Source organism: Typopeltis vanoorti, chromosome 6 (genome assembly GCF_054136105.1).
Source record: "Typopeltis vanoorti isolate ZY-2024b chromosome 6, IOZ_Tvanoo_1.0, whole genome shotgun sequence".
Classification (NCBI taxonomy): Eukaryota; Metazoa; Arthropoda; class Arachnida; order Uropygi; family Thelyphonidae; genus Typopeltis; species Typopeltis vanoorti.
The window spans coordinates 118,028,834-118,047,133 of record NC_143554.1 but is presented as its reverse complement, the minus strand read 5'-3'; the positions used below and the strand labels follow the sequence as shown (position 1 = coordinate 118,047,133).

General features: G+C 34.1%; 1 protein-coding gene across 1 annotated transcript in view; it reads right to left on the bottom strand.

The window, feature by feature from the left end:
• Window positions 1-18,300, bottom strand: part of LOC150105860 (liprin-alpha-1-like) — a 394,932-nt gene that overhangs the window by 209,464 nt on the left and 167,168 nt on the right. The gene's annotated exons all lie outside the window — the stretch shown is intronic.

Sequence of the window (18,300 nt, the reverse complement as noted above, 5' to 3'; positions counted from 1 at the left end):
ATAAGGATTAACTGGAGATCTTCATAGTTTAATGATGATGCAATGTTAGGTAGAATTATCAGAAGTTGATGTGAATTTTCTACATGAAGATTTGAACAGACTTTTAGCTTGGACAGATGAGTGGCACTATAGTTTTAATATTAATATATGCAAGGTACTAAACTTTGAGGTGCAAAGATATAACTATATAGTGTATTGGTAAAGCTGTGTTTCAGAAAATGGATAAGATTCAGGATCTTGTGATGATGATGATGGTAGACAGAGGACTAAATTTCTGAGGTACTTTGTAAGTGTTGCCAAGGCTCTGCATCAAATTGCTGCTATGATAAGAAGCACACTGACATACAGGGTCAAGGAGGTGGTGATGCCTCTGTATAAGGCATTGGTCAGATCACACATGCAAAAGCATAGCTAGGTTTTTGGTGCCCTTGGCAAAGTTACAGCTACAAGGCTTTTTTTAGCATGATAATTTTGCTAACTGGCAAAATATCCTGTCACTGTATCGTTCTGACATCAGCACCCATTGCAACTGCTTCAATGCCAGAGTGCTCCTAAGCCTTTACACACACACACATGGACTACTGTGATCAAATTTGGTAACATAGTTTCGTTGTGATGTTGAAACACTAGATAGGATCTAAAGATGAATGGCCAAAGTGATATTGGGACTCTGGAGTGTTGGTTATGCAGAGGAGGTGAGGGAATATAGATTGCAGAGTTTCGTGATAGAAAGAAGAGAGGTAATATGATTGAGACCTTCAAATGGTTAACAGGTTAATACAGAAGGAATTATAAAAAGCATGGATGATAAGATGAGAAGACCATGAAGCCTTCCCTGGAAGTTGTGTATAGAGAGAAGAGGAGTGTAAGTAGATTTGTTACACAAAGAGTAGTTAAGTGGGATTATTGGAGTGCATTGTGACTGCAGGGAAAGTAAATAATTTTAAGGTACAACATGTTGCTGGTTGAGTGGACCTTCCAAAATGAGGTCTACTGACTCTATGAAGGTTACTGTAATAATAATAATATAAATTAAAAATGCCAAGAAATTTATATTCTTGGTTTAATTTAGCCAAGAGTAAGCAAACAATGTTTTTATGTGAGGTATCTTCACGATTGGGCTATTTGCATAATAGAGGCTAATGATTTCACATCAATTGCCTTAGTATCCCAGAATGCAAAACACACACCCTTTTGGATGTATATAATGCTATGCATTAAGGGAAAATGGTCAAAAACAGGTCAAAATTAGTGGAAAGTGACCTTCCCATTATACACATCAGAAAGAGTGTTAACTCCAATTGTTTATCCAATCAGTCACATCTTGAAAATTATATTTTTTTTTTTTTGGAAGAAAGAGTTTTCTGGTTTTAAACTTCATTTAAAAAAAAATAAATAAATAAAAAAAAAAAAAAAGATTTTTCGGTGATACTTCATGTTTCTAAGATAAATGAAGGACTCAAAAAATTCTTATGGAGAAATGTAAATGATATTCTTCTTCCAACAACAACAACAACAAAAAACTACTAATGGATGTTTGTTTGTCTTGAAAATAAAAACCGACTGAAATAAATATTTATTTTCCTTCCTAGCAATGAATAATTTATGTCAAAAAATAGCTTCTCACTATTGATAATATTTTGCATTCTCTACCTCATCATCACAACTAGATTTCTGATATGCACCCTTCAAGGGATGTATGGACATTATGACAGCACTATGAGTTTATGTTATTACTAGCAATTTTCCTCCAAAATACTCTGCTATTTTGCTATTTGTCAGGACTCCAATACCATCAGAGCTAATATTCTAATGTGGTTCCATGCTGTTTGAAGTAGTTTGGATATATAATGAGAATGAATTTAGAAAGAATATCAAGAAAAATGTTTGAAATTAAAGTTGGAGGGAAAAGATCAAGAGGAAGACTACACAAAAGGTGGAGTGACAAGATAAGAGAAACTAAAGAAAAATTACCAGCTTTTCCTTTTTTTCTTTATGTCAGCCACTTTCTTTAATTATGTGAAAAATCATTCACAATATGGGTCAAAGCCAGATAACTGAGAGGAAATCACCTAGCATTTAAGGAATGTGTAAAAATGATCAGGACTTTTGACTTAATATCCAGTCTTTTCCTTCCTGTGATCTGCAAATTAGTAAATATCCACCAAGATAAAAAATAAAGAAAGAAGAAGATAGGCTGGAAATTTGGGAATTAGATGACCAAACTGTATTCTGAATTGGCTTAACCTAAAACTAAATATTACAACATTTTGAGTCATTGAAATGTCATGTAATCCAGTTATAAACAACACTTGCACATTTTGAAGATAATTTTCACAGATTTTCATAATGCTGTAGTTTAACCAAGAGAATGATCAATCTTTACAAAGACAGGCACCATTTATTTTATGTGTTTCTCTATACAATAGGGTAATTGGTGCCTTTGTCTCCCAAGTTCCTCCTTTAAAGAAAGAATGGTATTACAGAAAATCTTAGTATAGAAAAGCTAACTTGTCTCTGATAAATGAGATATTGTCAAAACCACATGACACATGGAAGTGGTGTCACCAAAGACAATTTGCTAGAAATAATAGCAAATCTCTTCAGAGAGATAGCTAACTAATACAAATTTAAAAATGTAATTGTGCAAAGACAAAAAAATGCACAAAAAAATGGCAGCAGTGAAGAGGTGCACACCAGCAGCACCGAAGATTTCAGCAGAGATCGAGTTTTTCGCAGTGGATATGCTGTGACAATTATTACATTTTTGCATCCAGAAATGTTAAAGATTTATAGACTGCTAGGTTAAATGAGGAAAAAGAACATACAGTATTATAGCATGTGAGAAGTGTGATGACAGGTTAGAGAAGTGGAAGAGCTTAGGCAGCAGTTAATGGAAATAAAATGTGAAGTTAAATGTATGGAACAGGAAACTGAACATGTAAAGAAGAGATACAGTGATGAAATGAGAAGGAGGTTAAGGAAGTATCCAAGGAAGATAGGATAGTTTTATATGGAGATTCAGTCATTAAAGGTGTGATAAATAATAAAGTACATAAGACATGTTTTCCAAGTGTTATACTGAGATGAATATCTCATGCTATTCATAAAAGGAGGAACAAACATCAGAATCAGTGGTGTAGTGGACACAAATGACTTGGATAGTGAGACAAAAAATATGGAAAGGGATTTGAAGAGGTTGTTGCAGGCAGTGAAGGATAACAAATACTGTTTTGTCATTGGGAAAGTAGTTAATTTGGTCCCCAGATATGATAACATTGAGCTGAGAAGGAGAGCAATCATACTGAATGACAAGATGGCTGAATTATGTTAGACAAAAGATATTCAATTTGCGAATGTATGGAGTGAATTTGAAGGGAAGTTCGAATGGTTTAAAGCTGATGGAATGCATCTGAATGAGTTGGCTGTTTGGAGCAATTCATTTGTTCAAGTACACAGGTCCATGTGAAATTAGCATGATTAAGGCACAAAGAGAGGGGGGGGAGAGAGAGAGATTGAGAAACAGGTTGTGAAAGGACATGAAGATGGATACAAGGCAGAGAAGAGTGATGCAGTGCAAGAAGATGGAGACGATAAGGATATGAATGAAATTCAGAGTCAGGATCAGGGAAGTGGGGTTATCAGATTGAAGAGAGGGATGTACTATACCAGAAAACAGAGTGATGTTATTGGTAGGATAGTCATAAAGAGTGGGGAACTGTTATGTCTGTATACTATATAAAAGACTATCAAAAAGTGCTTAATTTGTAGCACTGATTGATAACTGGTGATAACCAAAGATAACTGGTGTAAGAGGATGATACATCCTCTTACACCAGTTATTGTAGAATGTATCATATCCAGTATATGATACATTCTATATCCTACAATTTCTAGGATGATATCCTAGAAATTGTAGGATATAGAATATTCTGAAAGTATAAGAAAGAGAAAAGTGGGGAGTGCTGTTAAAGATAACAGAGGAATTGTGTCCTACAAGAGTGGAAGTGGAAAATAGTAGTATATGTGAAGATTTCTTAGCAATCTTGTATGAAGTTGAGATCAACAGAATAGCATATCTAATAGGATGTTGTTATGGACCAGGGATTGTGGAGAGCACTGATTGTGAAATGTTTAGACAAATTAATTGGGCAAGTAAAAGGAAGATAATCCTAATGGGATATTTTAATTATAAGAATTTGCATTGAAAAGAAGAGATGGTGTATGATAACAAGGAAAGTGAATTTATTGAGTTTCTGTGGGATAACTATCTTAAGTAGCAAGTAAAGGAAGTAACAGAAGGTTTTCCAGTGTTGGATTTGGTGCAGTATCTTCACAGGATGTGATTGTAAATGAGGTATCAACACTACCATCTGTTGATGAGAGAGCAATCATGAGGTGATGGCATGGAAGGTAGTCAAACAAGAAAGGTATCAAGAATGTATATATATATATATATGAACCTATAAGGTGAGTGATCATGAGAAGCTGCAGAGGCAACTATCATTAACACATTCGCTGCCACGCTACTTTGGCATGGTCTGTTCCCCTACGCCGAGCAGTTTTACTTCTTCAAGTTCAGTACGATAATCTCGTTACCGGAGGTAAACGTCCTACGAGTATACTCGTAGTTGGCTTGTACAGAGCATATACGGTCTATGAGAATACACAGTTTTGATGCTAGCCCCACAAGCCAAGCATTTTCACTTCTTCAAGGTCACTACAATAATCTCGTTCCCGGCGGTAAGCGTCATACGAGTATACTCGTAGCTGGCTTGTGAAGCAGGTTTACCCACTACGAGTATACTCGTAGTTGGCAGCGAACGTGTTAATATACTGGGTTGATAAGTTGTGCAGAAAAGATGTTGACAGTACATGAGAAATGATAAGGTGGTATCTGATATATTCAAAAGGCATTACAGTCTACCTGACAGAGAACTGTTGCAATTCACAGGTAGACTGATTTTTAATATTCAATTGATAAAATTTCCCAGTGTAAATGGTTTTCCTTGATATAACTTCAGCAATGCATAACTGCATACCAAAAAGGTGAGTGAATAAATAAAGAAGAAGTGAGATGGATGAACAGTGAATTCAAGTAAGCAATGGCAAAAGAAGTTGTTATGGAGGAGGTGAAAACCAAGTTTTAGTGAACAGATACACAGGGAATATAAAATTAAGGCCAGAAAGGTGATAAGCTAGTTAAATAAGAAAAAAGTAAATGTAAAGAGATGGTCAGTCAGGTCAAAGATAATCCAAGGAAATTTTTCTGCTACATGTCAAGCAAGAATTTTCACCTTTAATTAGGAGAATTAAAGGTGAAAGAATCAGGTGTTGACAGTATCAGTCAATTAACATAACTGCATCTGCTATCCAGACTACTGTCCTGTAATAATCCAATCAAGGAAAACCATTTACACTGGGAAATTTTATCAATTGAATATTAAAAATCAGTCTACCTGTGAATTGCAACAGTTCTCTGTCAGGTAGACTGTAATGCCCTTTGACTATTTCTCACGTTTTAATGGTCAAAATTACTTCTAAATAATACCGTATTCACTTGAATATAACTTGCCCTCGCATATATCTCTCACCCCTGATTTTACTTTATGAATAAAGTTTAAAACTTTAAGAAATAGATAGTGAATGTTGTTATAGTAGTTTCAGATATTTTCAAATTTGGTTGAAGAGAATCAGCATTTCAACTTAAAAATCGTTGGTTTTTTTTGCTGAGTTGTGCGATCTTTAGTTAATACCACCCCAATCATATGCAAAGAAATGGAAGAAACCAGTAGAGGAAATGTAGGAGTGAGAGCATTGACATTTACTCAATCTTGGATTGCACGGGGATGGATTAAATTAAGAGACCATCATCAGAACTGTTGTGCAACTGGATTTTGAGAGCTTGGGCAATGATTTCACCAGAAATAATTAATTTAATTGCAGAAGCACTGTCACTAAAATATTCAAATATATCATAGGATGAAGCTGAGCGGTTGACCACGTAAATAACATTGATAATTAACATTTAAATGCATTCATTTTATAAAGAATGTGAGCAATTATAAATTACAGTGAACACTGAGGATTTAATTATAAACATCAATTCCGTTTTTTTCCTTAAAAACTTTAGTTTCTGAAAATCCTCGCATATATCTCACACCACAATTTTTTAACTTAAATTTGGAGGGAAAAGTGCAAGTTATGTTCAAGTAAATACAGCATATGAATTAATTTTAGATTCGTATACAGCATGTTTTACAGAGAGTCTTATTATTTTATTTATCATTTAGACGGATGATACATTATTAGACTTTTTCTTTAATCTTCCTCTGAGTTTCCAGTCTTCAAGAATCAGTCATTGATCCTTAAATTCTGAATTTCTGTTGACCATATGCAGAAATACAAAAATCCATATCTACTTAATCCATATAACATGTCAAGTTAAATGTATAAATGCATTAAGTGCTGATCACACTTTTCTTTAAAAAAAAAAAATCCCTCTGCTTTTTTCCCTTTTTAACCACTGTGATGCATAATTATCTCATTTAAAACTAGAAGCTTCATATATATATATATATCAGTAGTGTCACATGCCCATTTAGGTTAGGTTTGCTGTCATGTGGCTCATGCAACCTGTGCTACAAAATTCATGTCACTTTGACCACATGATTGCATTTTTATTGATGTATGAAAGTTTTAAGATTGCATAGTGCATCAGCACTGATCTTAATTGGTCCAATACAATTAATTATAGGATAACTGTGAATATTTTAATTTATCAATTAATATAATTTTAAATATGAAACATAAAGGTTAAATGAATAATGATGCTTCATGCACACCATTTATGTGAGAAGCACAAAGGGTTTACACTTTGTGGTGAGATTACATTATAATTGACAAAGACCAGAGTGACATACAGATAATTTGAATTTTGATACAATTTTTAAATACAGCCATATAATATGAACAGAAATCAGAAAACTTAATCACTTCAGGAAATTATTAATTTTCTGTATTTAACCAAAGGCTGATATAAATCAGTTTAGTTACTTATTTATACATAAATTCCAACCTCCTTCGACTTTAATCATACAATCTACAAAAGCTCTGGAAGAAAACGGAACACTCAGCAGATCATCAACACTCTTTCCCATTGTAAACATGGGCAAAAAAAGTTATAAATTATTTATAGAAAATTTCTTGTCTATATCAGTGTCTGCACAGTTCACACTTCACACAGTCAAAACCGATGAAACTTCAAAAACAAAAACAGCAACTCATGACAAATGACAATGTTCAACTGGATTGGCAGACACAATAACCAACCACAGCCACTGATTTCTGGGTGCTGTCTCAGCACGGTCAAGAAAATTTGCTTATGCTGATGATATAGCCCTCGCCATCCAACACAAGAACATCAAAGTAACTGAAGATATTCTCACAAATGACCTTAAAACCATTGGGGAATACTTTCATAAATGGAGACTAACATCAAACCTCAATAAGATCGAGATTAGCTCTTTTCACCTAAACACCATATTGGCAAATAGGAAACTTCAGGTAGCTTTAACAACACAATACTGTGGCACCAAGATTTCCCTAAATATCTCGGTGTTACCTTGGATAGAACACTATCTTTCAAAACGCATCTGGAGAATATTTCTTTAAATATCAGAACCTGCAATAACATCATACAAAAACTGCGTGGTTCTACATGGGGTTCTTCTGCTATTACACTGTGATGTTCCATGTTGGGCCTAGTCTACTCTGCAGCAGAATATTGTTCACCAGTATGGCTAAACAGTCCTCATATCAAGAAAATCGACATGCAAATAAATGCAGCAATGAGGACAATAACAAGTTGTATCAAATCCACTCCCGTCTACTGGCTTCCAACTTTGAGCAATATTGCACCACCGAACCTGCTCAGACAACATGCTCTAGTAAAAGAGCAAAAAAAATAAAAGGCAATAGCCTGTTGCCAATACATGAAGACCTCCCATATATAAGTATAAATCACCTTAAATCCTGATGGCCTCCACTAATACTGGCTGAAGAACTAGTAAATAGCAATCTCAACATTAATTCGAAATGGCAAAAATTGCATCAGACTTAAACAAGTATATCATTCCCAACCAAAATCTGAAAGGGACTGAGCTTCCACATCATCTATGGAAAAGCTTAAATAGGATATGCACAGGACATGTATCTGTGCAGACAGCTTACAAGTGGGGAAGATCACCTACACCCCAAGGTGACTGTGGGACCATAAACCAAACCATCTGGCACACTGTGGAGGACTGCAGCATAAGAGCCTACCCTGGTAACCTGAGAGAATTTTTTGAAGCAGATCCTTCAGCTCTTGAATGGCTATCTGAACAAGACTTAAAATTTTAATGGCTTTTTTTACCTGATATTTGTATATGTGCATTACATGTCTCATTTTTATTGTCTGCACAAATATGTATTTATATTGATTTCATGTGTCTTTGTTACGCCATACACTAAATAAATAAATAAATCAGCACCACACACACACACACCTGCATCGCCTTCTGGATGGTTTAAAACCACCGGAACACTAAAAATTTGACCCACTGCACCATCTATATGTCTATTGAAAGAGCTGAAAGGTGTCCGTATTTGTGATTGCATGTCAGGACTATTAACATGAATGTGATGCAATATTTATGTGGCGAAAAGTGTCCTCTTCATGAAGCATCAGTATATTGTGTTTCATTTTAGGAATTACGTGAAGCCAGGAAACAATTAGAGAAGTCTTTAACAGGAATAAAGGCAAAAATATAATATCGGTAATATTGCTATCCATGGTTGTGTACTGCACACTTAACACACCATGTGTATATGACCCTAATATATATATATATATATATATATATATATATATATTAAAGATACCAAGCAATTTTAAATAAAACTTGATGAGGCCTCAATAAAGGTCGAAACCGGTCTGGGTAGTGGCCCCTGCTTTTAATGTATAGCATCATACATCTCCGCTAGGGGATGTGTTTTGCATTAAGAGTAAATACCAAGGATAGTAATCAAAGTTTACTCCACCTTTACCACGAGTTGCCTGGACTTGCACTACGTGCAGAGTCGCCTAGACTTGCACTATGTGCAGAGTTGCCCTGACTTGCACTACGTGCAGGCGCAAACTTGACTTGTCTGTTTTCTTACTTGGGAAATAGGATTAAAACCAAGTTTTATTTAAAATTGCTTGGTATCTTTAATATATAACATACCCAAGGTAAAAAACTTTCTACACACACACACACATATATATATACAAGTTCTGTTCAGTGGAAAAATCTTATCCTGATATCTTGGAGTCTGCACGGTTAGCCTAGTGACTGTGCACTTTGCAACCATATGCCTGAGGTAAGAGCGTACTAGGTTCGATTCCTATAGATGATGTGAGGAGCTTAAGGATCTACCTCAGCTGGTCTTGGGCGTGGACAGCAGGGTTTTTCCCCAGTTTATCTAGGGTTTTTCATCCCACAAGCAGGCAAACTGGCACAGATACAGTCATGAATATCGCCCTTAGGGAATGCAGCAGAGGAGTGGCGAACCGGCTGCATTAATATACCAGTAACCCCTCATTAGGAGGGGGACTCAACCCACCCTAGGATGGATGAGAAGGATAGGATAGGATATCTTGTACTTATTAAGTTAATTGGAGAACACATGTTTTGGGAAAATTCAAAAAGACTTTCAGAGTTAAACTAAAAAAAAAAATTTGGAATTTTAGGATTTCTCCTTTTTCATCTCGGTCAGCTAGCCACTTGATTGTGTGGGTGGGTGGGTATGAGAGAGAGAGAAAGAGAGAGAGAGAGAGAGAGAGAGAGTCAGTCATTGAGATGAATGTGACATAGCAAATAGGGTTGTCATTAGACAAGGAGGAGATCAACTGAAACATCATTTTGTTTTCTCAAGTAAAAATTGCATCCTTTGCCTTAATTCTTTTGAAGCAAAACTATTTGTTTTGCTTCAAAACTGAGATACTGTTTTCTAATTTACTGAGATACTGTTTTCTAAGTAACTGATGTATGGATCTGCTTCATCCACCTAAATGGGTGATTCTTGGATAATCTGAATTCTGCTAATATCGCTTTTGACTTTCAGAGACTTCCAGCTGTGAGAGTAACTTTTAAAAGACAAAACTGATATGTCTCTGAATGTTTTTATTTTATTTATTTTTATTTTTTTATGAGACTGATACATGGTCAAAATGATAATATATCTCTTCCTATTTTCTCAAAAAAAAAATTACATTGCTTGCCTTAATTCTTTTAAAATATTAAACTTTTGATATTAAGGAGGATCAAAAAGTGCTATAGCATATATTACTCACTGCCATATTTCTACTTTCTAGTTTTCTGTTACTAGCTTTTAAATATACACATTTATTACTTCAGTAAAGTCAAGGTCATGTATTATCCTGTGCAAATTCTATTTTTGAAAATTTACTGGTCATCATCATCATTCTAAAGGAGAGACCTTCTAACTATGGTGAGAATCTTCAATGATTTTAAACACTTCAATTCTTTTCCAGACTACTGTAGTAATAGTCCAAGTCTCATGTGACCACATAAGAATAGACTGCAAATGTTTTTAAAATTCTTTTCATATGCCTTTAGTTATCATACTTGGAATAAATTAGCTGTTTTTTCTTAATACATTAAAATATTTCTTTTTCTCTTTGTCTTTAACACTTTAATTTATGGTTATGATTTATTAATTATTTGTGTGAAGACATTTCATGAAAAATGCTTTGTCTAATTAGGACAAAAGTCTCAGGCCAGAGTACTCCAATATGTTAGTGAAAGGTGAAGAGCATGCAATTCTTAAGCTCAACTCTCAAATTCTCTTATATCAAATTATGAAAATAAAGAAAATGCTAAAAACATTTCCTTGGATTTATAGAAATCAGTTTCACTTGCTTGGGGATATGGCAGTTAGCCCTATGCCTTCTGGTGTGTGTGTGTCCTATGTTTGCTAGGACACACCTCTGTAGATGGTTGTGTTCACAATGCCGGTTTGCATGTTCTGGGAGACAAAAAAAAAAAAAACGCGTTTCTGATTGAAAAAAAAAAAAAATCCCTCTACCCCCATATGAGACCAGCTAACTCACCTTTAGTTAAAAGAGACCAGATAAAGTTCTTCACGTCTTGGACAGGAATCAAACCCAGGTCTTTCCAACCAAAGGGCTTCATCTATACTGACTGAGCTATGGAGGCTCACAGCTATATACTAGTGACTGTATTTTTTTTTTTTTTTTTTGCTTTTTTTAAAGACAGGATACTTTTCAAGAGACATTTCAGAGTATGGATGAAGGGCTTTTGCACTCTGTATAACCATGACTAGTGAACCATGTACAGAACAATGTATATTGCATAGAACCATAAATGTATTTTGGTCTTCATGTGAAATGATAGTTATTATTATTATCTGACTTTAACCAAAATCAGTATTACTCAACTAATTTTCTTCAAAACCATAAATATTACATTTCATCAGAATCACTTCATTCATTTTTGAGTTGCTTTATGCAGATGTATGGACAGACATAATTTGGGATGAGTCATTTGGAATTACAGCAGAGTAACTAAGGATATATAAATAAAAATATACTGAAAAATAATAACAGATTTCTGCTGATTTGATTCATTTTCTGTTAATGAATTCAGCTGCAATAAATTAACTATTTCCTATAGCAGAGCGCAAAGACCCAGGTTCTATTAATTGATTTGGAAACTTTGTCTGTTTGATGGATGAAAAACCTCGCTACACTACATGAGATAGGCTGGCTGGCTCACCTTCAGCTAAAAAGTCTTATAAAGGTTCTTTGTATCCCACATGAGATTTGAACCTGGCTCTTTCGCGCTCTGCTATAGGAAATAATTCACTCATTGCAGCCGAATTCGTTAACAGAAAATGAATCAAATCAGCAGCAAATGTTTGTTATTTTTTCAGTATATTTTATTTCATTTTTAATAGTGCATACTGTTTATTAATTTACACTGTAAATCTAAGAATGAATTAATAAGTAAAATGAAACATTTGTTTTACAATATTTCTTTTCCAAAACATGAATTCGAATCATGTTTTGGAATACATATTTCATCAAATACATACAGAAAATACATATTTTCTGTATGTATTTGATGAAACATGAATTCGAATCATGTTTTGGAATACATATTTCATCAAATACATACAGAAAATACATATTTTCTGTATGTATTTGATGTCTGTAGCAAATTCTCAACATGTTTGTTATGAAGTTCGTTTTTGTAAATGTTTATTAAACTTATTCAGAATGAGCCCAATCAATATGTATAGTGTGTACATATTGAGTATGGCTGAAATAACCGGCGGTTCTTAAAAATATTGTAGCAGTCGTGATGCGATGTATTATTTGTAAACCCCTAGTTTAGAAGGTTTTAAAACATATGAACTTATATGTACATTGCTATATTAAAAAAAAAAAAAAAAAAGTTCATAAACCTGTTTTAGTATGTGTCCCCTGTAGATTATGCTTCTCTGTAATACCAGCAATCATTCTCGGGAAGCCGATATGTATGTTTGCAAAGTAAATGCGGTAATCTAAGGAAGCTACACAGCACACAGTTAAAATCAATAGTGAGTATTCACTCAAGGTAGACAGTCTCAAAACTATATATATTTTTTTAAAGAATAAATATTTAATGACTTAAACCGAGATAAAATCTGAAGTTTTAATGAAAATGATACAACTAGTTTCAGCCTTTTACAGCCTTCTTCAGGTATCCACTAAAGGTAGAACACAGTAATAAAAACTGAAGTTACAAAAAACTGAGAATTACAGGCAATAAATGCAATACATAATTGACACAAAAACGTTGTATTTTTCAAGTTGTTCTATCTAACGCGCTATTGTTTGTTGCATGCGAACTTGCGAGTTCTCGTGAACGCCAGTATTGAACAACTGCAGCATGGCTATCAGGGATGTTGTAACTCAAATTGCTGTTCAAATGTTCAGGATTTAGGAGGATTTCCCTGGACTCCACGATTTTCCTTTCAAACTCATCACTGCAACGGAAAATGTTTTCGGATTTATCCCAGTAAACTGAATGACTCTATAGATCATCATGAGGATTGTTTGAGAAAAGAACATGACTGGATAGGGCAGATGCATGTGATCTTTTATATGAGATATCTCTCTTATGCTCCTCAATACGAAGTTCAACAGATTTGTTAGTTTGTCCAAAATAAGGAATATTACAATCGCACCATAACTTGTATGTCCGCGCGGTTAACCTTGTGGCTTTGCGCTTCGCAACCATATGCCTGGGGAAGGAGTGTCCTAGGTTCGATTCCCGTCGGAGACGTGAGGAGCTGAAGGATCTTCCTCAGCCATAGCCAAGTTAGCCGGTCTTGGGAGCGGGCAGTAGGGTTTTTCCCGCCAGTTTATCTGGTATTTTTCATCCCGCAAGCAGGCAAACCGGCCCCTTGAACACACAGGGATACAGCCAAGAATACCTTGAGGCATAGGAGTGACCATTCTATCCTCGTATTTCGGTTACGAAATCCAAGTATGCTTGGAAGGTTGTTGTGGGCCTTAAAGGCCTGTTAAAAGCCATTGGGATAGGATAGGACCATAACTTGTATACACCTGGATATTTCAGGTTGTGATGAATAGGCTTCGGGTGGCTTATAAGAGAACGGACTTTAGGGAGTGTAGTGAAAAACGTCCTGATGTTGTATTTTTTAAAGACTTTAGCCAATTTATTGGAGACTGAACTAATGTAAGGTATTGAGATGCTACCTTTAAAATCAGTAGTTTCCGTAGTACACTGCGTAGGAGGATCCAGAAGAAATTTCTTAATCGTTTTTCTCAAACAATCCTCATGATGATCTACAGAGTCACTCAGGTTGCTGGGATAAATCCGAAAACATTTTCCGTTGCAGTGATGAGTTTGAAAGGAAAATCGTGGAGTCCAGGGAAATCCTCCTAAATCCTGAACATTTGAACAGCAATTTGAGTTATAACATCCCTGATAGCCATGCTGCAGTTGTTCAATACTGGCGTTCACGAGAACTTGCAAGCTCGCATGAAATAAACAATAGCGCGTTAGATAGAACAACTTGAAAAATACAACGTTTTTGTGTCAATTATGTATTGCATTTTTTGCCTGTAATTCTCAGTTTTTTGTAACTTCAATTTTTATTACTGTGCTCTACCTTTAGTGGATACCTGAAGAAGGCTGTAAAAGGCTGAAACTAGTTGTATCAATTTCATTAAAACTTCATATTTTATCTCGGTTTAAGTCATTAAATATTTATTCTTTAAAATGTACCATTACAACCGAGTAGAAGCTCAGGAATATATATATATATATATATATATATATATATATATATATATATATATATGTATATATATATAATATACACGAATATATTTTCTAATTTAAAATAAAAGCCATTTTACTAAAAATTATCGCTTCGGTTGAACGATTTATCCTAAAGCTGTTTATAAATATGCAAGTTTAGAATACGATATATGAAAAACTTTGCACTTAGAAGTTTTTAAATTATATAAATTTAAGATGATTATCCACAAATTATTATTGAGGAAATAAGGAGACAGTTTGTACATCTTTTTAAAAGTTTGTCGTTAATATGTACTATTCTATAAATTTAGATGAATATAAACTATTTATTAAAGCAAATTGGGAAAATTATTTAACAAGAAGAAAGATTAGGGACGTGCAATGTAAATATTTCAAAGATGGGAAGGAAAGCGATTTGGGATGTGGGAAGAAGCTCAGTTACACAAATGGAAACCACTGCTTCAAGTCGTTTCCAAGCCACTTAACGTAATTAAGATGGTAGCAAAATATTAATAAAAAATACAGAAGTATAGATAAAATGAATAAAACAAGAAAAAATCCTTAGCCCATTCACAGTAAAAATATATTATAGGTTTATAAAATCTTTTGTAGGTAGGAACTAGATAACAAAAAAAGTGATTATGATGATAAAGACAAGAATCTAAATTCTTTACTACTAACTTTAATTAAAAAGAATAATAATGAACTGTTATAGAAATTTGAAAACGAAGAATAAGAATAAATAAATAAGAAGCATATCTAATACAATCATTGGCGATCTTTAAACAGATCGCAGAAAATTAACGAAAAATCACTCGAATTCCTTGGTCATTCAATTGTTATTAATAAGGAAACGTGTGTCTTTCACAGCAGAATATTTGAATTTAATTTGCGACAAACGGGGGAAGAAAGTTGCTTCTCTCCCTACTAATTAAGAGAAACCAACATCTGTGTCCTTTGCTGTTATTAATCAGAGCTCTGGAAAGCTGCGTATGTAATCGATTAGTCCACAAAACTGTTTGAACACAAAGCCAGTTTGCATTTTAAACAACGACAAACCAATTGGCAAAGATGTGATTCTCTCTCAAGAGCACAATGTATAGACATACTATTTATCAAATAGTTCTATTAATATTTTCATAAGATACTGTTTAAGTTTTGATAAACTTAAAGCAAATTTCTTTTCCTTCCTTAGGCGAAAATTTATCGCCACCATACCGTTAAGACAGGATATCCTAAGTTCCATTATACAAAACTTATATATCATGTATCAGAGTTTCATAATTTCACAATCAAATGAGCGAAGAAGTTACCATTCTTCGATCATCTTATATATCTAACACACTTCTTCCTATGTGGTGTTGTCATCACCCCCCCCATGCTTAGTTACTATCGATTGTGACCTAGTGTGTGGAGGAATGAGGTTCTTTACTCCTTTGTGTATAAAAATATCAATATTTTCTTCATAGTTTACTGAGTGCGCCAAAGGGCTAAAAATACCGTACAAAGGCAACATGCAATAACTCAGAACATAGTATGACCATTCGTTCCGACACCAGCTATGTCAACTCTTCACAAAGCAACTATCTGTATTCTAATACGTACTTTTATGCTTGATTCTAAGTTCCAGTTTCTCACAAATATAATTTTCATTGCATATATGAAGACATTAATCTCTTCATTTTAAACATTTGCACTGAATTGAGTAAAGCTGGACGACTTCCAGAAGGGAGAAATTGTCTAAAAAACTTCATAAAACAAAACTGTACTACTAAGAGTTGCCTTATAACTCTCGGTCAAACTTGACATATGGGTACTTTTAAATCTTTACTCTTTTTTTTTTTAAGAAAATTACAAAGAACTCTTTCTCTAATTTCGAAATTAATTCTGAGATCCTGCTTTCACTTTATTCTCAACTGTTCATGAATGTTCAATACTGAAAAAAAAAAAAAAAAGATTAATTTACCAACATGAACATGCATGTCATGGTGTTTTATTTATTATTAAAATAAAATTATTATAGGCTAATTAATGCCGTAAGGAAGGGGGGAGAGAGAGAGAGAGAAAAGATATTACCCAATCAGTCTGTCTGACCTCACCTGAAATTTTTTCCTGCATCACGGTGAGAAACCCAGCTTAAATCAAATCTTCACTATAAAATCGACAGAACTTTTTCTAACTCACCATTTCGCACTTTTCTATTTTCGTTTCCACCTGTCTTCTTGCTCCAGGGACTAAAGTGCGAGGTACTTCTTTTGAATAAGAATCCTCGTAATAGGCATTTTCGAATTTTTCTGAAATATCTTACCTGCAAGCGTAGTCTGGTTCTCAGAATCTGAATGGACTTTTGGTCTATGCTATATCAAAGCAGTTAAGACTGAATTTTTAAATAACGAAACTTGTGGTGAGATCATAATTAAAAGAAACTCACGTATTAACCACAGTGAAAATTATTTAATTGTAAATATTTCATCCTAAGTATCTTAGGACATCATCAGTACAGTAGTTGAAACAATAATAGGAATTATTGTGTCTTGTGAAACTGGTTTGAAAATGGAAGAAAATCCCAAAAGGAAATGTTACCCTTAATGATGATACACTTTGAGTGAAACGACCTGGATTTGAATCCCATGTACGACGCAAAGAATCTTTATAAGGGTTTTCACTGGCGAGGAGTTATTCGGTCTCATACGAAGGTGGAGGTTTTTTTTTTTTAATACAAAACCGGCTAGTAGAGCAGACAAAATTAACAGACAAGATATAATGACCTCGTAATCGCTTCGGCCGTAATTATCCAACCATCTATTTCGAGACAAGAAAAAAAAAAAAAACTATCTTAATTTATTTTGTCAACTTATATGGAATACCAGCTCGATTATCTTTCTATTTATAATTTAGTTCTTAATTCACTTAATAAATATTAAGAATGTCTGTAAATTGTATGATTTTATAAAACCTAAATAACTCTTGCTGTTCCAAATATGATTTTGTGCGATCTGAAGAATAGATTCCGAAATGGACTTCTTTTTTAAATAAAGATTGGAAAAAAAATGACTAATTAGTAATTCTTTTTCCAATGAATTAAAACGGCTAATTGCCGTGCATTTTATCATATAGAGCAAGAGAGGGACCCGCAGCTAGGAAATCTGATGGAATTCGGGAATTTATTATGTCCATCGGGGATAGGTGTAGCAGTAACTACAAGAAAACTTTATTGTCTCTAGGAAAATCCTTAATAACAGTTGTTTACTCCAAATTACTCTCCATTATCCAAAGATTTATCTTCTTACCCAATTGGGTTCAATGTTTAAATTGAAAATAACTGTTTTATTTTGTTTTCTCTCACCGGGTGGGGAAAACTATTTTTCCTCCTCGTGAATGAGATTCTAATTCTTAACCGAAGATTCACCTTCGTTAAATTCTGAATCTACACTTCCGCCAAAGGCCAGATGACTACATCAGCTACTTTATGGCTAGATGATAGTATTAACTACCATTTGTTATTAAAAATAAGGAGAGAGTTACACTCGACAACAGGAGTGTAACTCTCTCTCCTTCTCTCACTCAATGTTGTTGACTTTATGAAACTAAAAATAATTCATGCTGTAATGAAATCCATCGGTGATACTGTTTCCTTATCCTAAATACAATGATTTTTCCTTAATCATTCAGGATTTATGACGTTTTTAATGAATGTTCTCACATTCACTGTACATTCACTCTTCTACATTCAACCTTTTCAGATATACATTATTTTTATAGCCTAGTGAAATCCATGAATACCACGAAAGTATTCGTGATTTAGCCTCTAGAGCAGATTTCCCGTATTATCTACACATAAATAGCAATCATCCTGATAACATCCTATTTTAGTACGCTTCATCTTGCTTACACACTC